We start from the raw sequence: 21,676 nt of genomic DNA, 5'->3' as shown, positions 1-21,676 counted from the left end.
AATAATAAACTTAAAAAGGAAAAGAAAAACATACAAAACACATATACACAATGCAATTATGTATTTTTATGTTTTTTTCCTCTCTTTGGAATTGAGTTAGGTTAGTGATCTAGATGATAGAGGGACAACATGGAAGCCAAACGATCGTGATGATCTAGACAAGCAAACGATCTTGAAATCTAGCAATCAGAATAATCCACCACCAAAACAAATCTCAATAGTTCCCAATAATATGTGTATAAATGCATTGCAAAAAAATATAATTTCTAGAGTACATCAATCCTCTTCACACTGATACATAAATAATTCTCATATTTCCCAATAATATGTATGTAAATGTACTACAACAAAGATAATTTCTAGAGTACAATTAATCCTCTTCACACTTTGAATCCATAAATCGACCTGGCACAAGACATTTTTGTGTGATGTAATCTTCCCAGCCACGGACTCCACATAACATGAAAGCACACTACATATAAAAATCAGTAGAATATAAGAAAACATAATAGACAAGTATAATAAAAATCCAAAAGTAGCAATACTAGTCAAAAGGGTTGCCCAAGGGTCTTGTCGCATCGTCCTCATCATCCACTTTAGATGCCACCTCATGGAAGCGTGCCCACTTGGGCAGTACCACACTCTTCACATGAAAGGAGACTACACCCTCTCAATGATGTCGACATCACTATCAAAAGAGTAGATGGTCTACCTAAAGCTTGGCATGCTCTCAAAAGAGGAGTTATAAGACACCCCATCTCCACAACAAGCCCTTTGGGAGGGCACAAGAGATTGGGGTAGCACCACACAAAGCTCGTGCTTCTTTGAACACCATCTCAGACTATCGACAAAGATAAGAACCTACACACCTACTACCATGCGGTAAGGAGTGGGTGATGACGTGATGAGAGAAGTCAAATCCCATGTCATCAGACCACTTCTTGCTCTCAGCCACCCACCTATTTGAAAATAAAATCTCAAATACTAAGTAAAGCGTTATGATAATTGGTGATATTTGCATATAAATAAGGAGCGCACAACTAGCTCTTCTCCATATGCAATCCACACACACTAATTTGTTCAAATGAAAAATGATCTCGTGCATAAATTGACTCACAAGTCTAACAACATAGCTCAAGTCTGGCTTAGTAATGGTCATGTAGATCAAGTTGCCCACACTATATGCATGTACATAGTGAGATCCTCTAAAAGCCCACTTGTATATCAATGGAAAGCTTTTTGTTCTACTCCGATGGCACTGAAATAAGCTTATAGCCCGTCATACCATACTTGGACAACATGTCCAACTATCTCTGATGATCTCACCACCTCTATGCCCAATAAATACCGTAGCTCACCCAAGTTCATCTCAAACTTTTACTTCAAAAGGATCTTAATATCATATAAGACAGCATCACTATCACCAATGATAATCAAGTCATCCACATAAATGACTAACAGCATGATCCCTCTATTTGACTTTTTTATATAAAAAGTGAAAAATCTACATATTGGATACTCCCAATGTTAAACAAGATACTCCATGATCTTGTTTGACCATGCTTCCTGGGAGTGATGGTGTGAACGAGAGCTGGCACTCATGTATAAGGGAGTGCTATGCCCGAACTAGATCAGTCCACAAAGGGGAGCAAGCCCAAAGCTTTGCGGAAAGCTTCGAACTTCTCACGAGGAAGCGCCTTTGTGAAAAGATCGGCGAGGTTGTCCTGTGTTGGCACATAGGCCAAGCTGATCTCTCCTGCTGAGAGTCTCTCCCTGACATAGTGATAATGCACCTCAATGTGCTTTGTGCGAGCATGAAAAACTGGGTTTCTCGCAACTGCCAATGCGCTCTGACTGTTAGTGAAGATAGAGGTGGCAGACTCCTGTCCAACACCCAAGTCAGCCATAAGCCGTCTGAGCCACACACACTCAACCGTATAGCTGTGAAAGCTGCCATGTACTCAGCTTCACAACTAGAAGTGGCCACAGTAGGTTGCTTCTTGCTCAACCAAGATATGCATGAGCTACCGAGCATGAAACAAAAACCACTTGTGGACACTCTTGTGTCATAGCAACCAGCCCAATCTGAGTCCGAAAAAGCATGTAAATCTGGCGGCAACGATCCCTCCTTGGGATAAAACAACCCAAGATGTATGGTGCCACTCAAGTAGCGAAAGATGCGTTTAACTGCCTTCCAATGCTGAGACCCTGGGCTATGCATAAACCTGCTCACCTATGAGACTGCAAACTGAATGTCCGGCCTCGTAATGCATACATAAATGAGGCAACCAACAGCTGTCTGCTAGAGTGTGACATCAAAGTGATCTCCAGCATCATGAAGACTCAACTTCAAACCTGTCTCCATTGGAGTAGCAATAGGCTTGCAGTCTTCAAGGCCAAATCTCCGCAACAATGTCTCAATATACTTTGTCTGACACAAAGCAATACCTCCATCACACTACTTAAATTGTATCCCCAAATAATGATGCAAATGCCCCAAATCTGACATCTCAAAAGAGGCATTCAAATCAGCCTTAAAATCAGCAATATGACTCTCATTTGGTCCTGTGAGCAGCATGTCATCGACATAGAGAGCAATGATTAGATGTACACCATCCACACGTTTAACATACAAAGTGCTTTCTGTTGGACTATTCTGAAACCCATGTGCAGTCAAATCTGCATGTATCTTTTCATACCAAGCTCGTGGAGCTTGCTTTAAACCATATAAAGCCTTTTTCAACCTGCACACTTTGTTTTCCTGCCCTCTTTGAACAAAACCACGAGGCTGCGATACATACACCTCCTCATGCAAATCTCCATTCAAGAACGCAGTCTTTATGTCCAGCTGATGTACATTCCAACCATTATGAGCTGCCAATGCACAAATGCTACGAATGGTAGTCATACAACAAGTGGGAGCAAAGGTCTCATCAAAATCAATGCCCTTTTCTTGAGCATAACCCTTTGCAACAAGTCTAGCCTTATAGCGATCAACACTGCCATCTGGCTTTCGTTTCAACTTAAAAACCCATTTACATCCAATGGCCTTTTTACCAATAGGCAAATCACACAAAGACCATGTACCATTCTTCATTATAGCATCATATTCACTTTGCATTGCAGCCAATCAATTTTCTGATTTTTGTGCCTCATCAAATGAAAGAGGTTCTTCCTCTTCACACATACTAGACACAGCCAAAGCATAACAATCTGATGCATAAGAGGCATGCTGAAAACCTGAACGAGTACGACTAGATATAGGTGCATCAATTTTACTATCACGCAAGGTTTGCACCAGCCATTTAGGCATACCTCTAGCCTGCTCATTTTCAGCCCTATCCTCAGAAATTACATCTTGTAAATCTGCATCAGAAATAGGCTGATCTATGATGTCGTTTGAAATCTACATAGGCTGAATATTTGCCTCATTAGGACTTACATTTGAATTCCCACCTGTAAACAGAGGCAACAATGTATCAAATACATCCCGTGAGCTCACACCTGTCTCTTTGGTACACGATAACAAAGGCTGCACAGCATCTTCCACAAAAACAACATCTCGACTAATCAAGATACGCTTTGATTGCGGATGATACAATCTGTAACCCTTGCTCTCAGCACTGTAGCCAACAAAAATGCATTTGACAGCCTTATCATCCAATTTTCTGCGTTATTGCATAGGCACTAAAGCATAGGCCAAGCAACCAAAGACATGCAAGTGACCAATAGAAGGCTTCCTGCCATGCCAAGCTTTGTATGGAGTAATAGACTGCAAGGCCTTAGTGGGACACCTGATGAGTACATATGGAGCACACAGGACAGCCTCAAGCCAAAATGCATGTGGCAAAGCTTGGCTCTTAACCATACATCGTGCCATCTCCATAAGTGACCTGTTTTTCCTCTCAGCAACACCATTTTGCTGAGGGGTATACGGCACTGTACATTGGTGTTTTATCCCACGACTAGCCAGAAATGCATCAAACTCTTTAGACATGTACTCCCTCCCTTGATCAGAACGGAGGGTGCCCACAGTACAATTGGATACATTTTCAACCATAAGAAAAAACTGTTTGAAGCACAAAAACACTTCGGACTTTGCCTTCAGTGGATATACCCATGCATGCCTTGAGTAATCATCAATGAAAGTCACGAAGTACAAGTGTTTACCAAATGACGGAGTTTGCATAGGCCCACATACATCACTATGTACAAGTTGCAATTTGCGAGTGGCCTGCACAGAACCATCCTTTGGAAACACAGAACGCTACATTTTGCCCAAAATACAGCCTTCACAAACATGTTTCAATGGTGCCTCAAGAGGGGGCAATGAAGCAACCATATCAAATTTCTGCAAACGCAGCAAACTAGCAAAGTTCAGATGACCAAAACGAGCATGCCATAGTTTTGCATCTGAAACTGCCTTTTCATCAGAAACTGCATTTGCTGAATCTTCCACACACTTGTCATAAGAATTGAGCCTATATAGTCCACGAAACAGGGTGCCAGATGCAATAATCGTATCACCAGAAGTCAAATCATGAACAGTACATCTGTCATCCACAAATTTGACTACAAGTCCAAGTCTAGCAAGCGCAGAGACAGACAATAGATTCTTCTTTATCCCTGGCATATACAAAGCATCTGAAAGTGTGAAAGCGCTGCCATTTGCAACAGTAAGCATAATTTTACCAATGCCCTTCACTGGGTAAGAAGCATTATTGGCACATGTGACAGTATTCCCATTAGAGACAGCCTCAAGACAAGTGAACATATCACGATGCGAGGTAATGTGCTTTGTAGCACCACTGTTAAAATACCATACATTAGAGTCAACAGAAACTGCCAAACATGCATCATGTACAGATGGGTCATACTGGCAATACACGCTAAACGCCCATTCTGTATCCTGCACAACATTTAGCTTTAGCCTTTAGCTTAGGGCAATTCTTAATGACATGATCATTTGCCTTACAATAGTTGCACCTGGTCTTTTTCTTGCCTTTATCAAGAGCCTTCTCAGACTTATTGTTGCTACCTGTGGAGGGAGAAGAAGTTGCAGACCTACTAATAGGAGAAGAAACAGTGGAAGGGGCTGCCTTACCACTTCTTCGGGGCAGCAATAAATGCTTGATCAACTGCACGCTACCTGGCCCTGTTTTGCCTAGACTGCGCTTCTTGCAAGAGCTTGTTGACTAAAGTATCATACTTGACAGCATCAGGTCTGTCCTCAGTAAGAAGTCTCCACGTGGAAGCAAAAGTCTGATACATCTCAGGTAAAGCATCAAGAACAGTCTGCACAAGAGAATGATCAGGAATAATCTCACCTGCAGAAATCAATTGTTCTTTGAGATCTTTAATCTCAGCAAGAAAAACATTCATGTCATCATCTTCCTGCATAATCTTCAATTCTAGCTCTTTACGCAGGTAAGAGATTTTTGCCTCGTTACGACCTGCATACAAACCAGCTAGAATATCCCAAGCCTGTTTTGCTGTTTTAGCTGAACGAATATGTGGGGTGATGTTATGTTTGACAGAAAGTGCAATCAAGGCATGAGCCTGCGCATCTTTACCATCCCAACGAGCTTGTTCAGCAGTGGGTAAAACAACAGCAATAGTAGAGCTGCTCTAGAACCTGCAACATCCTCAATAGATCCTACATCCAAAGAACCTGTACGTACATCCATACCCTGCACAATGTTCCACACTCCTTTTGCAACCAAAACATGCTGCATCATGTATGCCCAAAGTGGGTAGTTGCTGTCTCCATCCAGTTTGTCTTCAAGACAACATGCGAAATACATCATTGTTGTTATCAGCCATGGCCACTGACTGAAACTGATGCAAAAGCTACCTGTAATGAAGCAAAGACTGAACAGAGAACAACTCGTGCTATGTAGCACGGTCCACAATAGAATACGTATGCCTATTTTGCAGAAAACTGCCTCAATAATCTACCAAGGATTTTCATTTAAGGACAAGATAAATAGAAAAAATAGAAGATTTTTTTAGTAGAAAAATAGCTCTACTTCCTTACCTCAATCGAGTCTAGTTTGATTCTCAGGAATGATGCTATTTGTTCATGTCAAGAACCTTCTTGCTCTCTGGCAACAAGGAACCATAATGCTAGTGGTTAGATCACTTGTTTTGAATCATGGAAATCCCTATTGGAGAGGGTAAAGAGGCCAAAAGGCGTGTCGATCCCTCTTGTTTAAGCCCTTCCTCTACCCTTTATTCAACTAAGTAATCCTTTCAAAAGGCAAGGCTTAAGCTAGAAAGCTTGAACCACCTTCTTCTCTAATCATGCTCAATCACACCCTTGCTCAAGCAAGCAAGCATGCATACTCAACACACTCCATCCACACACACAAGCATGCACCCTACAATCAAGCAAGCAAGCAAGCAAGAAGGTAAGAGCTTAAGAGAAGAAGAAACCTTTGCACTTGAGAAATTTCCCCCTTTCATATTATTAAAAGTTTTATATATACAACTTTTGATAGAATCCCCCCCCCTTCACATTATCAAAAGTTGTATATATACAAAAGGGCTTTGTCCAACTGCTCAACTTAAATGGGTGGCCGATTTTGATCTCTACCTTATATACAAGGCTTGTGGTTGTGGCTGGTTTTTGATACATCAATGGTCCAATTTCTATCTCTACCTTGTGGATGGTTTTTGATACATCAATGGTGACCCATGGCCTATACATAATGTAAATACATCTTAGGCTAGAGATGGTTTTTGATACATCAATGGTGACCCATGGCCTATACATAATGTAAATACATCTTAGGCTAGAGATGGGGATTTTAGGTGTACAAAAAAGAGTTAACAGATGGGTTCAAGCCTAAGGGCCAATTGGAAGGGGATGTGTTGAGTAGTGGCTGGTTTTTGATACATCAATGGTCCAATTTCTATCTCTACCTTGTGGATGGTTTTTGATACATCAATGGTGACCCATGGCCTATACATCTTAGGCTAGAGATGGGGATTTTAGGTGTACAAAAAAGAGTTAACAGATGGATTCAAGCCTAAGGGCCAATTGGAAGGGGATGTGTTGAGTAGTGGCTTTATGAGTTGTGCGATATGCCCATAGTGTGCCCAGAAGAGCATCTGACCATTGCATGGGATGCTGGTGACAAGCCTTGTGGAGAAGATAACATAGCACTTTATTGATGCTTTTTGCCTAACCATTGGCATGAGGATAGTAGAGACATAAGATTTACGTCGAAACGCCTAGTAATTGGCAATGAGGGTGGTGATGATTTCATTCACAAAATGGGAGCCTTGATCACTGGTCTTATCTTCAAAGGATAACCAAAGCAGATGAGGATGTGCTCAAAGGAATCAAGCAACTGTGGATGCACAATGGCATCTTTGGTGGTTGTGCTTTTGCCTACTTCGTGGCATAGCCAATAGTGTGATAAACGACTTAAAGCAATGCCAAATGGTGCTCCTCGTGAACGCAAAAAGACATTGGCTGGTATAGAATCTCTTGAGTTTAAAGGTGGAGCATAGAAGAAAAGGATTCGTACAACAAAGTAAGTAACATAAACTTTTATTATGCTCTCAATGATTTAAACAAAATAGTCATGATTTGTGTTCTTCCAGGAATTTTCTGCAAGAGGTAGTGGCATTTGTTGGGATAAGTGTGGGATCAATGACACCCAGGAAGTCAAGTCCCCATCTCTTAAATGGGGCAATTGGATTGGCGGGTGGGTTTGGATCCACATCGTTAGCAACTGTAGTGACCACATAAGGTCCAACATGGGTGTCCTCCTCCACCAGGTGTCGAATCCCATGAGGATTGGCATAATGCTGCATGATGCCAATTTCCAACTAACAAGGAACATGGTGTGTTGAGTGCTCCTTGAGACCCCCCCCACTCGGTCGCCTCCTTGTCTCGCAAGCCCCGCCTCCCCCTCCTTCGCTGCTGTTTGCCCTCCTCCCCTGCGCTTCTTTTCTTGGCTTCGCCCCTTCGACTTTGCCCGCCCTCCATCCTCTGTGTGCGCAGTGCCCCCTCAACCCACCTTAGCCTTTGCTCCCCCCTAGCCTTTCCCACCGGTCTGCTGCCCCGCCTGCTCTCGCCCCCCACCTGCTAGCCCCCACTGCCCCTTTGCTCTGTTTTCTAAAGCTCCCCCTTATCCTTCACCTATCGCGCCCACCCCCCCTTCCCCCCCTTTTTCCTCTCTTTCACCCCCCTTCTGCTTGCACCGCCAGCCTGCCTGTAAGATTCCTCCCCCACCCCCTTTTGATGTCTAGTATCTTTCCCTGTAATCAATCCCTCTTCAGAAATATAAAGACCTTGTTTCTAACTATTTTAACCTAGAGAGAGAAAATATTTTAGAGAGAGAATATTCAGATTTTGAATATTTTTGGATAGAAAAATATCTCTTATAATTAAAATGAATTCCCCTGAAACAGAAATTCAAAAAGAATTTTCCAATGTGCAATTGGAATTAATTGGAAATGTGTATAAAGGACCTTAGCCTAAGGGTCTAGATTTTTAGAAATTTTTAGATTATGGTCCAATTAAGGTTCCTATGGGCCAATAGCATCAATCCATGTGTAGAGAGGAGATAAATCCAATTTGTAAAAAAAGATACCCAAAAATGAGTAAATGCTCACATAAGATGAAGAGTTGAAAATCTACAAGGTTTATTAGTAAAAAAATATGAGCAATATTAAAAATATGAGATATTTTGGGTATCCAAAAATGAGTAAATGCTCACATAAGATGAAGAGTTGAAAATGTACAAGGTTTATTAGTAAAAAACTATGAGCAATATTAAAAATATGAGATATTTTGGGTATCCAAAAATGAGTAAATGCTCACATAAGATGAAGAGTTGAAAATGTACAATGTTTATTAGTAAAAAACTATGAGCAATATTAAAAATATGAGATATTTTGGGTATAATGATTCCATTTTGACACATATGTAAGGAAGGGGAGTTCTTTAAAGGAGGTGCATATTTCACATAAGATGAAGAGTTGAAAATGTACAAGGTTTATTAGTAAAAAAAAAAACTATGACACATATGTAAGGAAGAGGAGTTCTTTAAAGGAGGTGCATATTTCACATAAGATGAAGAGTTGAAAATGTACAAGGTTTATTAGTAAAAAACTATGAGCAATATTAAAATATATGAGATATTTGGGCATAATGATTCCATTTTGACACATATGTAAGGAAGGGGAGTTCTTTAAAGGAGGTGCATATTTCACATGCTTGAATGAGTTTTAAAATCATAAAAATTGAGATATTTCATCTCTCCTCTCTCCTCGTTCAAGTCTAGTTCCAAAAAGTTAGCTTAACTGACCTAAAAATGGTCAAAAATTGACCAAACTGATTTGGAAAATTCTAGAATCAGTTTGTTTGGTTAGGAGCTCAATTTTTCCTATAAATAGAAGCCTACCCCTTGTTGAAAAATATATAGTGTTTATGCATCGTTACTCTACTCCACCTAAGCCAAGAACTGTGAATTCATTAATAATTCACTAGTTTTTGGAGCTTCCCTCTTTCTTCAATCCCCATTGGTGGCTCCATCAACATATTTAACCAATTGATTGGTTGGGGGCCTCTACCGTGAACAAAGAATCAAGCAATTTGTAAGGTAATTAGTGAATTTTGATCATTTTCTATAATTTCTCAATGTTTCTCTCTTCTCAACCCCTCTCAAGCTTGAGAAGCTTAATTAGAATGGTTTTTGAATGTTATTGAAGTTAATTGATGAATGGTAGTGAAGAGTTACATAATTTGATGAATGCTATTGAAGTTAATTGATTAATGATAGTTAAGAATTACATAAATTTCTATTTATACGTAATTCAAATGGTTTTTATGAAATTTCTCTCTCTCACTCAAGAAATGGTCATACTCATGACCCATTCTCAATCCAAATGAAGCTTTTTCATAAAGCTTTTCCTTAATCCAAGATTAATCTATACTTGAGGTCAAATTAATGGCTTTTTTCTATGCTTTTAGTTTATGAATTTCATGAATATCAATGATTCAATCCATTATGGATTATTTATCCAATTAGGGATCATTCTAATTAATTCTTAATGATAAGCTTTATCCCTTAGAAAAAATTGAGATTTATCAGTCATAGCAGCGGAGCTATGACAAAATTTTTATAAAAATTATGCATAAAATAATTTCATTTTCCTACCATGAAAAGAGGACTTCCTACCATATTCTAGGAATTATCATCCTAGATTAATTGAAGATATTCATAGAGAAATTGATTTTTATATTATGCATAATTGATTTTCATGCATAGAGGTATGCATAATAGATTATTATTTTAACATAAAAGTATTACTTTTATCATAATTAGATTTCATGCATAGAGATATGCATAAAAGATTATTATTTTAACGTAGAAGTGTTACTTTTAGCACAATTGAATTTCATGCATAGAAGTATGCATAAGAGTTGATTATTTTATTATAAAAGTGTTACTTTTATCACAATTGAATTTCATGCATAGAAGTGTGCATAAGAGTTGATTATTTTATTATAAAAGTGTTACTTTTATCATATTTGAATTTCATGCGTAAAAGTATGCATAAAAGTTGATTATTTTATTATAAAAGTGTTACTTTTATCATATTTGGATTTCATGCATAGATGTATGCATAAAAGATGATTATTTTATTGTAAAAGTGTTACTTTTATCATAATTGGATTTCATGCATAGAGGTATGCATAAAAGTTGATTATTTTATTATAAAAGTGTGACTTTTATTATATTTGAATTTCATGCATAAAGGTATGCATAAAAGTTGATTATTTTATTTTAAAAGTGTGACTTTTATTATATTTGGATTTCATGCATAGAGGTATGCATAAAAGATATTCTTTTATACTAAAAGTGAGATTTTCATCATAAATGGATTTTATGCATAACTTAGATGCATAAGAGAAATTCTTTTATTCTAAAAGTGTAATTCCTACCAAATTGAATTTATGCATAAGAAGATGCATAAAAGATTGATTTTTACTTCGAAAGTATTAATCTCCTTAAATATAATTTATGCATAAATAAATGTATAAAGAAATTTTATATCAAATATAAGAATTCTCTTGTATTCTATAAATAGATATGAGATGTGATAGGATGTGATAAGAGGTGTATAAGATGTGACAAGAGGTTATAAGATGCTTATGAAATAAGTTATGAGGTGATAAGATGAATTAAGATTTGATAAGATGTGTATGGGATGAGGTAAGAAGTGTATGTGATAGGATAAGATGTATATGGGTTGTAATAGGGCGAGAATGGATGTGATGTAAAAGATTAGATGTGAAGGCATATGGGGTTATATGAATGGGAATGTGGAAATGGATGTATGTATGTGGATGTGTGGATGTGGAGATGGGAGTGTGGATGTGTGGATGTGGAGATGGGAGTGTGGATGTATGAATGTGGAAAGGGATGTATGCATGAAGATGTTTATGCATAGATGTGAATGTGGATGTAGATGTGGCTGTATAGATGTGAATGTGGAATGTGGATGTGGATGTATGTATGTATGTGGATGTAGATGTGGATGTATAGATGTGAATGGGAAGGTGGATGTGGATGTATGTGAATGTGGATATAGATGTGGATGTATAGATGTGAATGTGGATGTAGATGTGGCTGTATAGATGTGAATGTGGAATGTGGATGTGGATGTATGTATGTATGTGGATGTAGATGTGGATGTATAGATGTGAATGAGAATGTGGATGTGGATGTGGATGTAAGAATGAGGACATGATAGTAGATGTATGCATGTGGATGTGGATGTATGGATGTGGATATGGACGTGTATGTATGAATGTGGATGTATAAATGAGGATGTGAAAATGGAGGTAAGCATGTAGATGTGGATGTATGGATGTGAATGTGGATGCGAAATTACCCTAGTTTGCGAGATGAGGACATCTCGCGTTTTTTAAGTGGGGTAGAATGTAAGATTCCTCCCCCACCCCCTTTTGATGTCTAGTATCTTTCCCTGTAATCAATCCCTCTTCAGAAATATAAAGACCTTGTTTCTAACTATTTTAACCTAGAGATAGAATATTCAGATTTTGAATATTTTTGGATAGAAAAATATCTCTTATAATTAAAATAAATTCCCCTGAAACAGAAATTCAAAAAGAATTTTCCAATGTGCAATTGGAATTAATTGGAAATGTGTATAAAGGACCTTAGCCTAAGGGTCTAGATTTTCAGAAATTTTTGGATTATGGTCCAATTAAGGTTCCTATGGGCCAATAGCATCAATCCATGTGTAGAGAGGAGATAAATCCAATTTGTAAAAGAAGATACCCAAAAATGAGTAAATGCTCACATAAGATGAAGAGTTGAAAATGTACAAGGTTTATTAGTAAAAAAATATGAGCAATATTAAAAATATGAGATATTTTGGGTATCCAAAAATGAGTAAATGCTCACATAAGATGAAGAGTTGAAAATGTACAAGGTTTATTAGTAAAAAACTATGAGCAATATTAAAAATATGAGATATTTTGGGTATAATGATTCCATTTTGACACATATGTAAGGAAGGGGAGTTCTTTAAAGGAGGTGCATATTTCACATAAGATGAAGAGTTGAAAATGTACAAGGTTTATTAGTAAAAAAAAAAACTATGACACATATGTAAGGAAGAGGAGTTCTTTAAAGGAGGTGCATATTTCACATAAGATGAAGAGTTGAAAATGTACAAGGTTTATTAGTAAAAAACTATGAGCAATATTAAAATATATGAGATATTTGGGTATAATGATTCCATTTTGACACATATGTAAGGAAGGGGAGTTCTTTAAAGGAGGTGCATATTTCACATGCTTGAATGAGTTTTAAACTCATAAAAATTGAGATATTTCATGTCTCCTCTCTCCTCATTCAAGTCTAGTTCCAAAAAGTTAGCTTAACTGACCAAAAAATGGTCAAAAATTGACCAAACTGATTTGGAAAATTCTAGAATCAGTTTGTTTGGTTAGGAGCTCAATTTTTCCTATAAATAGAAGCCTACCCCTTGTTGAAAAATATATAGTGTTTATGCATCGTTACTCTACTCCACCTAAGCCAAGAACTGTGAATTCATTAATAATTCACTAGTTTTTGGAGCTTCCCTCTTTCTTCAATCCCCATTGGTGGCTCCATCAACATACTTAACCAATTGATTGGTTGGGGGTCTGTACCGTGAACAAAGAATCAAGCAATTTGTAAGGTAATTAGTGAATTTTGATCATTTTCTATAATTTCTCAATGTTTCTGTCTTCTCAACCCCTCTCAAGCTTGAGAAGCTTAATTAGAATGGTTTTTGAATGTTATTGAAGTTAATTGATGAATGGTAGTGAAGAGTTACATAATTTGATGAATGCTATTGAAGTTAATTGATTAATGATAGTTAAGAATTACATTAATTTCTATTTATGCTTAATTCAAATGGTTTTTATGAAATTTCTCTCTCTCACTCAAGAAATGGTTATACTCATGACCCATTCTCAATCCAAATGAAGCTTTTCATAAAGCTTTTCCTTAATCCAAGATTAATCTATACTTGAGGTCAAATTAATGGCTTTTTTCTATGCTTTTAGTTTATGAATTTCATGAATATTAATGATTCAATCCATTATGAATTATTGATCCAATTAGGGATCATTCTAATTAATTCTTAATGATAAGCTTTATCCCTTAGAAAAAATTGAGATTTATCAGTCATAGCAGCGGAGCTATGGCAAAATTTTTATAGAAATTACGCATAAAATAATTTCATTTTCCTACCATATTCTAGGAATTATCATCCTGGATTAATTGAAGATATTCATAGAGAAATTGATTTTTATATTATGCATAATTGATTTTCATGCATAGAGGTATGCATAATAGATTATTATTTTAACATAAAAGTGTTACTTTTATCATAATTAGATTTCATGCATAGAGGTATGCATAAAAGATTATTATTTTAATGTAAAAGTGTTACTTTTAGCACAATTGAATTTCATGCCTAGAAGTATGCATAAGAGTTGATTATTTTATTATAAAAGTGTTACTTTTATCACAATTGAATTTCATGCATAGAAGTGTGCATAAGAGTTGATTATTTTATTATAAAAGTGTTACTTTTATCATATTTGAATTTCATGCATAAAAGTATGCATAAAAGTTGATTATTTTATTATAAAAGTGTTACTTTTATCATATTTGGATTTCATGCATAAAAGATGATTATTTTATTGTAAAAGTGTTACTTTTATCATAATTGGATTTCATGCATAGAGGTATGCATAAAAGTTGATTATTTTATTATAAAAGTGTGACTTTTATTATATTTGAATTTCATGCATAAAGGTATGCATAAAAGTTGATTATTTTATTTTAAAAGTGTGACTTTTATTATATTTGGATTTCATGCATAGAGGTATGCATAAAAGATATTCTTTTATACTAAAAGTGAGATTTTCATCATAAATGGATTTTATGCATAACTTAGATGCATAAGAGAAATTCTTTTATTCTAAAAGTGTAATTCCTACCAAATTGAATTTATGCATAAGAAGATGCATAAAAGATTGATTTTTACTTCGAAAGTATTAATCTCCTTAAATAGAATTTATGCATAAATAAATGTATAAAGAAATCTTAAATCAAATATAAGAATTCTCTTGTATTCTATAAATAGATATGAGATGTGATAGGATGTAATAAGAGGTGTATAAGATGTGACAAGAAGTGATAAGATGCTTATGAAATAAGTTATGAGGTGATAAGATGAATTAAGATTTGATAAGATGTGTATGGGATGAGGTAAGAAGTGTATGTGATAGGATAAGATGTATATGGGTTGTGATAGGGCGAGAATGGATGTGATGTAAAAGATTAGATGTGAAGGCATATGGGGTTAAATGAATGGGAATGTGGAAATGGATGTATGTATGTGGATGTGCGGATGTGGAGATGGGAGTGTGGATGTGTGGATGTGGAGATGGGAGTGTGGATGTATGAATGTGGAAAGGGATGTATGCATGAAGATGTTTATGTATAGATGTGAATGTGGATGTAGATGTGGCTGTATAGATGTGAATGTGGAATGTGGATGTGGATGTATGTATGTATGTGGATGTAGATGTGGATGTATAGATGTGAATGGGAAGGTGGATGTGGATGTATGTGAATGTGGATATAGATGTGGATGTATAGATGTGAATGTGGATGTAGATGTGGCTGTATAGATGTGAATGTGGAATGTGGATGTGGATGTATGTATGTATGTGGATGTAGATGTGGATGTATAGATGTGAATGAGAATGTGGATGTGGATGTGGATGTAAGAATGAGGACATGATAGTAGATGTATGCATGTGGATGTGGATGTATGGATGTGGATATGGACGTGTATGTATGAATGTGGATGTATAAATGAGGATGTGAAAATGGAGGTAAGCATGTAGATGTGGATGTATGGATGTGAATGTGGATGCGAAATTACCCTAGTTTGCGAGATGAGGACATCTCGCGTCTTTTAAGTGGGGTAGAATGTAAGATTCCTCCCCCACCCCCTTTTGATGTATAGTATCTTTCCCTGTAATCAATCCCTCTTCAGAAATATAAAGACCTTGTTTCTAACTATTTTAACCTAGAGAGAGAAAATATTCTAGAGAGAGAATATTCAGATTTTGAATATTTTTGGATAGAAAAATATCTCTTATAATTAAAATGAATTCCCCTGAAACAGAAATTCAAAAAGAATTTTCCAATGTGCAATTGGAATTAATTAGAAATGTGTATAAAGGACCTTAGCCTAAGGGTCTAGATTTTCAGAAATTTTTGGATTATGGTCCAATTAAGGTTCCTATGGGCCAATAGCATCAATCCATGTGTAGAGAGGAGATAAATCCAATTTGTAAAAGAAGATACCCAAAAATGAGTAAATGCTCACATAAGATGAAGAGTTGAAAATGTACAAGGTTTATTAGTAAAAAAATATGAGCAATATTAAAAATATGAGATATTTTGGGTATCCAAAAATGAGTAAATGCTCACATAAGATGAAGAGTTGAAAATGTACAAGGTTTATTAGTAAAAAACTATGAGCAATATTAAAAATATGAGATATTTTGGGTATAATGATTCCATTTTGACACATATGTAAGGAAGGGGAGTTCTTTAAAGGAGGTGCATATTTCACATAAGATGAAGAGTTGAAAATGTACAAGGTTTATTAGTATAAAAGAAAAAACTATGACACATATGTAAGGAAGAGGAGTTCTTTAAAGGAGGTGCATATTTCACATAAGATGAAGAGTTGAGAATGTACAAGGTTTATTAGTAAAAAACTATGAGCAATATTAAAATATATGAGATATTTGGGTATAATGATTCCATTTTGACACATATGTAAGGAAGGGGAGTTCTTTAAAGGAGGTGCATATTTCACATGCTTGAATGAGTTTTAAACTCATAAAAATTGAGATATTTCATCTCTCCTCTCTCCTCATTCAAGTCTAGTTCCAAAAAGTTAGCTTAACTGACCAAAAAATGGTCAAAAATTGACCAAACTGATTTGGAAAATTCTAGAATCAGTTTGTTTGGTTAGGAGCTCAATTTTTCCTATAAATAGAAGCCTACCCCTTGTTGAAAAATATATAGTGTTTATGCATCGTTACTCTACTCCACCTAAGCCAAGAACTGTGAATTCATTAATAATTTACTAGTTTTTGGAGCTTCCCTCTTTCTTCAATCCCCATTGGTGGCTCCATCAACATACTTAACCAATTGATTGGTTGGGGGCCTCTACCGTGAACAAAGAATCAAGCAATTTGTAAGGTAATTAGTGAATTTTGATCATTTTCTATAATTTCTCAATGTTTCTGTCTTCTCAATCCCTCTCAAGCTTGAGAAGCTTAATTAGAATGGTTTTTGAATGTTATTGAAGTTAATTGATGAATGGTAGTGAAGAGTTACATAATTTGATGAATGCTATTGAAGTTAATTGATAAATGATAGTTAAGAATTACATAAATTTCTATTTATGCTTAATTCAAATGGTTTTTATGAAATTTCTCTCTCTCACTCATCAAGAAATGGTCATACTCATGACCCATTCTCAATCCAAATGAAGCTTTTCATAAAGCTTTTCCTTAATCCAAGATTAATCTATACTTGAGGTCAAATTAATGGCTTTTTTCTATGCTTTTAGTTTATGAATTTCATGAATATTAATGATTCAATGCATTATGGATTATTGATCCAATTAGGGATCATTCTAATTAATTCTTAATGATAAGCTTTATCCCTTAGAAAAAATTGAGATTTATCAGTCACATAGCAGCGGAGCTATGGCAAAATTTTTATAGAAATTATGCATAAAATAATTTCATTTTCCTACCATATTCTAGGAATTATCATCCTGGATTAATTGAAGATATTCATAGAGAAATTGATTTTCCTACCATATTCTAGGAATCATCATCCTGGATTAATTGAAGATATTCATAGAGAAATTGATTTTTATATTATGCATAATTGATTTTCATGCATAGAGGTATGCATAATAGATTATTATTTTAACATAAAAGTGTTACTTTTATCATAATTAGATTTCATGCATAGAGGTATGCATAAAAGATTATTATTTTAATGTAAAAGTGTTACTTTTAGCACAATTGAATTTCATGCCTAGAAGTATGCATAAGAGTTGATTATTTTATTATAAAAGTGTTACTTTTATCACAATTGAATTTCATGCATAGAAGTGTGCATAAGAGTTGATTATTTTATTATAAAAGTGTTACTTTTATCATATTTGAATTTCATGCATAAAAGTATGCATAAAAGTTGATTATTTTATTATAAAAGTGTTACTTTTATCATATTTGGATTTCATGCATAGATGTATGCATAAAAGATGATTATTTTATTGTAAAAGTGTTACTTTTATCATAATTGGATTTCATGCATAGAGGTATGCATAAAAGTTGATTAATTTATTATAAAAGTGTGATTTTTATTATATTTGAATTTCATGCATAAAGGTATGCATAAAAGTTGATTATTTTATTTTAAAAGTGTGACTTTTATTATGTTTGGATTTCATGCATAGAGGTATGCATAAAAGATATTCTTTTATACTAAAAGTGAGATTTTCATCATAAATGGATTTTATGCATAACTTAGATGCATAAGAGAAATTCTTTTATTCTAAAAGTGTAATTCCTACCAAATTGAATTTATGCATAAGAAGATGCATAAAAGATTGATTTTTACTTCGAAAGTATTAATCTCCTTAAATAGAATTTATGCATAAATAAATGTATAAAGAAATCTTATATCAAATATAAGAATTCTCTTGTATTCTATAAATAGATATGAGATGTGATAGGATGTGATAAGAGGTGTATAAGATGTGACAAGAAGTGATAAGATGCTTATGAAATAAGTTATGAGGTGATAAGATGAATTAAGATTTGATAAGATGTGTATGGGATGAGGTAAGAAGTGTATGTGATAGGATAAGATGTATATGGGTTGTGATAGGGTGAGAATGGATGTGATGTAAAAGATTAGATGTGAAGGCATATGGGGTTATATGAATGGGAACGTGGAAATGGATGTATGTATGTGGATGTGTGGATGTGGAGATGGGAGTGTGGATGTGTGGATGTGGAGATGGGAGTGTGGATGTATGAATGTGGAAAGGGATGTATGCATGAAGATGTTTATGCATAGATGTGAATGTGGATGTAGATGTGGCTGTATAGATGTGAATGTGGAATGTGGATGTGGATGTATGTATGTATGTATGTGGATGTAGATGTGGATGTATAGATGTGAATGGGAAGGTGGATGTGGATGTATGTGAATGTGGATATAGATGTGGATGTATAGATGTGAATGTGGATGTAGATGTGGCTGTATAGATGTGAATGTGGAATGTGGATGTGGATGTATGTATGTATGTGGATGTAGATGTGGATGTATAGATGTGAATGAGAATGTGGATGTGGATGTGGATGTAAGAATGAGGACATGATAGTAGATGTATGCATGTGGATGTGGATGTATGGATGTGGATATGGACGTGTATGTATGAATGTGGATGTATAAATGAGGATGTGAAAATGGAGGTAAGCATGTAGATGTGGATGTATGGATGTGAATGTGGATGCGAAATTACCCTAGTTTGCGAGATGAGGACATCTCGCGTTTTTTAAGTGGGGTAGAATGTAAGATTCCTCCCCCACCCCCTTTTGATGTCTAGTATCTTTTCCTGTAATCAATCCCTCTTCAGAAATATAAAGACCTTGTTTCTAACTATTTTAACCTAGAGAGAGAAAATATTCTAGAGAGAGAATATTCAGATTTTGAATATTTTTGGATAGAAAAATATCTCTTATAATTAAAATGAATTCCCCTGAAACAGAAATTCAAAAAGAATTTTCCAATGTGCAATTGGAATTAATTAGAAATGTGTATAAAGGACCTTAGCCTAAGGGTCTAGATTTTCAGAAATTTTTGGATTATGGTCCAATTAAGGTTCCTATGGGCCAATAGCATCAATCCATGTGTAGAGAGGAGATAAATCCAATTTGTAAAAGAAGATACCCAAAAATGAGTAAATGCTCACATAAGATGAAGAGTTGAAAATGTACAAGGTTTATTAGTAAAAAATATGAGCAATATTAAAAATATGAGATATTTTGGATATCCAAAAATGAGTAAATGCTCACATAAGATGAAGAGTTGAAAATGTACAAGGTTTATTAGTAAAAAACTATGAGCAATATTAAAAATATGAGATATTTTGGGTATAATGATTCCATTTTGACACATATGTAAGGAAGGGGAGTTCTTTAAAGGAGGTGCATATTTCACATAAGATGAAGAGTTGAAAATGTACAAGGTTTATTAGTATAAAAGAAAAAACTATGACACATATGTAAGGAAGAGGAGTTCTTTAAAGGAGGTGCATATTTCACATAAGATGAAGAGTTGAGAATGTACAAGGTTTATTAGTAAAAAACTATGAGCAATATTAAAATATATGAGATATTTGGGTATAATGATTCCATTTTGACACATATGTAAGGAAGGGGAGTTCTTTAAAGGAGGTGCATATTTCACATGCTTGAATGAGTTTTAAACTCATAAAAATTGAGATATTTCATCTCTCCTCTCTCCTCATTCAAGTCTAGTTCCAAAAAGTTAGCTTAACTGACCAAAAAATGGTCAAAAATTGACCAAACTGATTTGGAAAATTCTAGAATCAGTTTGTTTGGTTAGGAGCTCAATTTTTCCTATAAATAGAAGCCTACCCCTTGTTGAAAAATATATAGTGTTTATGCATCGTTACTCTACTCCACCTAAGCCAAGAACTGTGAATTCATTAATAATTTACTAGTTTTTGGAGCTTCCCTCTTTCTTCAATCCCCATTGGTGGCTCCATCAACATACTTAACCAATTGATTGGTTGGGGGCCTCTACCGTGAACAAAGAATCAAGCAATTTGTAAGGTAATTAGTGAATTTTGATCATTTTCTATAATTTCTCAATGTTTCTGTCTTCTCAATCCCTCTCAAGCTTGAGAAGCTTAATTAGAATGGTTTTTGAATGTTATTGAAGTTAATTGATGAATGGTAGTGAAGAGTTACATAATTTGATGAATGCTATTGAAGTTAATTGATTAATGATAGTTAAGAATTACATAAATTTCTATTTATGCTTAATTCAAATGGTTTTTATGAAATTTCTCTCTCTCACTCATCAAGAAATGGTCATACTCATGACCCATTCTCAATCCAAATGAAGCTTTTCATAAAGCTTTTCCTTAATCCAAGATTAATCTATACTTGAGGTCAAATTAATGGCTTTTTTCTATGCTTTTAGTTTATGAATTTCATGAATATTAATGATTCAATCCATTATGGATTATTGATCCAATTAGGGATCATTCTAATTAATTCTTAATGATAAGCTTTATCCCTTAGAAAAAATTGAGATTTATCAGTCACATAGCAGCGGAGCTATGTCAAAATTTTTATAGAAATTACGCATAAAATAATTTCATTTTCCTACCATATTCTAGGAATTATCATCCTGGATTAATTGAAGATATTCATAGAGAAATTGATTTTCCTACCATATTCTAGGAATCATCATCCTGGATTAATTGAAGATATTCATAGAGAAATTGATTTTTATATTATGCATAATTGATTTTCATGCATAGAGGTATGCATAATAGATTATTATTTTAACATAAAAGTGTTACTTTTATCATAATTAGATTTCATGCATAGAGGTATGCATAAAAGATTATTATTTTAATGTAAAAGTGTTACTTTTAGCACAATTGAATTTCATGCCTAGAAGTATGCATAAGAGTTGATTATTTTATTATAAAAGTGTTACTTTTATCACAATTGAATTTCATGCATAGAAGTGTGCATAAGAGTTGATTATTTTATTATAAAAGTGTTACTTTTATCATATTTGAATTTCATGCATAAAAGTATGCATAAAAGTTGATTATTTTATTATAAAAGTGTTACTTTTATCATATTTGGATTTCATGCATAGATGTATGCATAAAAGATGATTATTTTATTGTAAAAGTGTTACTTTTATCATAATTGGATTTCATGCATAGAGGTATGCATAAAAGTTGA

The sequence above is a fragment of the Cibotium barometz genome, chromosome 28 (genome assembly GCF_041138505.1).
Source record: "Cibotium barometz isolate CiBa-2024 chromosome 28, ASM4113850v1, whole genome shotgun sequence".
Classification (NCBI taxonomy): Eukaryota; Viridiplantae; Streptophyta; class Polypodiopsida; order Cyatheales; family Cibotiaceae; genus Cibotium; species Cibotium barometz.
Note: the sequence above shows the minus strand (reverse complement) of the source record.